This window comes from Medicago sativa, chromosome 4 (genome assembly GCF_051527215.1).
Source record: "Medicago sativa cultivar Bolivia chromosome 4, Bolivia_mono, whole genome shotgun sequence".
NCBI lineage: Eukaryota > Viridiplantae > Streptophyta > Magnoliopsida > Fabales > Fabaceae > Medicago > Medicago sativa.
In genome coordinates this window covers 18228052-18231869 of record NC_140752.1, presented here as the reverse complement: position 1 = coordinate 18231869, position 3818 = coordinate 18228052, and the positions used below count along the sequence as shown (strand labels likewise).

Genomic DNA, 3818 nt, shown 5'->3' with positions numbered 1-3818 from the left:
CACTACAAAAGAGAAATAATAATAATGTCAGTTCACACTTCTTAAGTACATATATATGAATAAATTATGTGAAATGTGTAACTAGTTTAAAAGTTGAAGAAATTCTTACTAATGACAGGAATGTTGAGTTGTAGGGTAACATTTTGGACAAAGTCATAAACATCCATGTTTGGCATATGAGCATCAATCAACATTACATCGAAACAGTCCATTCTTTCCAACAAATTAAAGGCATCAGAAGCTGTGTTACATTTGGTAACTGAAATAAAGAAAAATATAAAAATATGCATAAGAATGAAGAAAGAAACAAACAAACATGAAAATACATAAAAGTAAGAACATAGATAGAAAATTCAGAATTGAATAAGGTGAAATTAACAAAGTGACTAACCTTGATAATGGAATCGATTTCACATATCCTCAATAGAGTTGAGGAAAGTGATGTCATGATCAATGGCAATAACCTTGAGACCAGCAGGGAATGATGGGTTGTCAACGGAAACAGCAATTACAATTTATGAAAAAGAAGACTGGAAACACAAACGAAAAACAGTTCTTGAGAGTGTGTTGTTGATCGAAGAGTAATTCTTCAACAAGAAAGTGAGAAACACATATATATTTATAGTATGTAGGGTTAGGGTTTTGACTGCAATTCTTGAACAGCGAGTGAATGTGATCTTTCTAGAAAGTGACAGTGAGTGAGTGATATATTTATAGGTTTAGGGTTTTGTGATTCCAACGGTCATAAAAGAAACCGACCATGTTTGTGGGAAGTTTCCTAATACGCGGGAGACAGACAGCGGGAATAATAATAATAGACATTAATTGTCTCATTGCTTCCTTAATTTCTACAGCTGTACTATGTTTACGGAACTTACACATTATTGGGTGTCAAATTTTTATTTACAATTCCTTTTCTTTTATTTTTTACACGTAAATTTTTTACTAATTTAATTCCATTCTATTTTATTTTTTATAAAGTCATTAATAATTTAATTATCTAGTGTAACTGTACCTTCAAAAAAAAAATTGTACCTTGTATTTCTATGGTCTTTGCATTTGACTTATTGTCATACTTTCGTTAATGAAATTATTTTTAACGTAATTTTTTTTTTTGTAGGGAACTTCACATTACCGGGTGTCAAATTTTTATTTACAATTTATTTTATTTTTGACACATAATGACACATAAACAATTTGATACTTTAATTCCACTATTATTTATAGGGTTATTAATAATTCAAGGTTAAATTGCATTTTTGGTCCCTTAACTATTTAGGTAGTATCGCTTTGGTCCCTTAACTTCTCTCGATTATACATTTTGGTCCTTTCTGTTAGTTTTAATTCAAAAACGTTAAGTTTTCTTCATCTTCTTCTCCTCTTTTTCATCTTCATATCATCTCCATCAACCTTCAACAACGAGAATCCCAAAAAATTTCCAGAAGAAAATGAAGAAAACCTAACGTTTTTGAATTAAAACTAACAGAAAGGACCAAAATGTGTAACGGAGAGAAGTTAAGGGACCAAAATAAATCGAATTTTAGTTAAGGGACCAAAACGATACTACCTAAATGTAAAACAAAAATCATATAACTTCACTTGACACTTGATCAGCTGACAACTCTTAACTCACTGGGAGATCTAGGATCAACCGTACTCTGATACCATAATGTAACACCTCAATTTTTTACATTGTAAATATATTTTGAAAGGTAAATATTTTTCATAAATAAGTGTAATAAAGATTTTCTTTTGCGGAAAATACCACAATTTTTTTTGATAAGAGATTTTCCAAATTAAATAATAGTTAAGTGTTCAATTTTGATTGTTATGTATTTACCTCAGCCATTGACGAACCATTTCGCTCTATCATCTTCAAATCTCTATTTACAACAAGATTCCAATCAACTTTACTAGGAATGTTATGGCTGCTTAATATCAATGTTGGATGAGCTTGCTTTAAAAACTTCACAATGGAAGAAGAAACCTGCATAACAAAGATGCTTAGTTAATCCCTCAACTAAATCCATTAATAATGTTTGATCATCCATTTAAAATTGGTGAAATAAATCAATGGTTCATGTTAAATGTTATGTGCAATACAGAGAATAACTTATAGATATGTTGAATTGCTTACAAATGATATTTTCGATATCTCTCTTTTTTTCAACCGGTAAAAAAGTTGATAATCTTAGATTTTGTGGGGTTTTAATGGGGAATTAGTCATCAATCATTAATAGAACTCCAAACTCTAAGTAGAAACAAGAGAGATGATTGAACCGGAAAAATGCAGGTACAACATGCTTAGATGTTGTTATATAATCAAAGGGATTCGATTAAAGTTATTACAATACAATAAGCAGGCTCAAAATTCGCATGTTATATAGAAGTAATTGAAAAGACTACAATATGGTTGATGTGGAAACTAAAATACTAACAAAGAAAACTTATCACCTTGAATTTCCACACCGACCAAATAAGGTTGATGTGGTCCCTGTTCAACAACAGGAAGAACACGAGCAATTTGCGGTACAATGCTTAATTGAAGATTAGGATGATTATGTTGAATGGTGTAAGTGAAATATTCAATGGTCCAATCCTCTGACCAATGGAATTTCGTTTTTGCTTGACAATTTGAATGTGTACATTCGTAATAACACCTTTATTATTCACTCTTAATTTTTTTCTCACCATATTTTTTCCACTTATAGCCATCTTTTCTAACATTTTCATGTATAAAGAGAGAATGTACTCACTAGAATGCATATGAGATAATTCATGTGAAGGAGTATTAGGGCCCTGCAAGTGTTTCCTGAGTGGTGAAGAGTGTGACGATACATCATCGGTCTCTCGTTACAATGTGATCTTCCTCTGAGGACTCACTCGATGTTGTAATTTAGAAGGAGAATCATTGTGATCAACATTTTCTTGTGACGAAACCATGTTATCTTATATTTAAAAAGGAAACACATATATTTTATTGAAGACTTTTGCAATGTAAGATAGAAGTTAACATGGTTTTGTCACAAGAAAATGTTGATCACAACAATTCTCTTACTGAACTACAAAATCGAGTGAGTCCTCAAAGGAAGATCACGTTGTCACAAGAGACTGACGATGTATCGTCACACTCCTCACCACTCAGGCAACACTTGAAGAGCCCTAATACTCCTTCACATGAATTATCTCTGATGCAATCTAGTAAGTACACTCTCTCTATCATACGTGAAAAGGTAAGAAAAGATGGCTATATGAGGAAAAAATATGGCGAGAATTTTTTTTAATAAGAATGAACATAAAAGGGGCTATTACACATTCATATTGTCAAGCAAAAAAGAAATTTCATTGGTCAGATGATGGGACCATCAAATATTTCACATACACAAATCCACATAATAATCCTAATCCACAATTAAGAATTGTACCGCTAGTTGCTATAGTTCATCCTATTGTTGAACAAGGACCACATCAACCCTATTTAGCCGGTGTCGAAGTTCAAGGAGATAAGTACTCTTTGTTAGCATTTTAGCTTCCATGTTACATGAAAACTCACTAAGTGTTTTAGAATTTCTCTTAACCAAAGTTCAAGTTTTTCATATGTTATAACATCCACTTAACTTCTTGCCTAAACTTATTCAATTTGATTATCCCAACAATATTCAAGCTATCGTGTGTAATTGAAAAAACTACAAGTTGTTGAAAAATAAATGTACTTACTAAGATAGAAAGGTTAATATATATGCAAATATCACAAACGACAGTTAGTATCTGATATAAACATCATAGACTCATGTAATTAGATTTTCTTTTGAAATTTT

The 3818-nt window shown here is 31.2% G+C and overlaps 1 pseudogene; it reads left to right on the top strand.

Moving 5' to 3' along the window:
• Nucleotides 1–3014: 3014 nt before the first annotated feature.
• LOC146926891 (WRKY transcription factor 1-like) lies at nt 3015–3606 on the top strand (annotated as a pseudogene).
• Nucleotides 3607–3818: the final 212 nt, after the last annotated feature.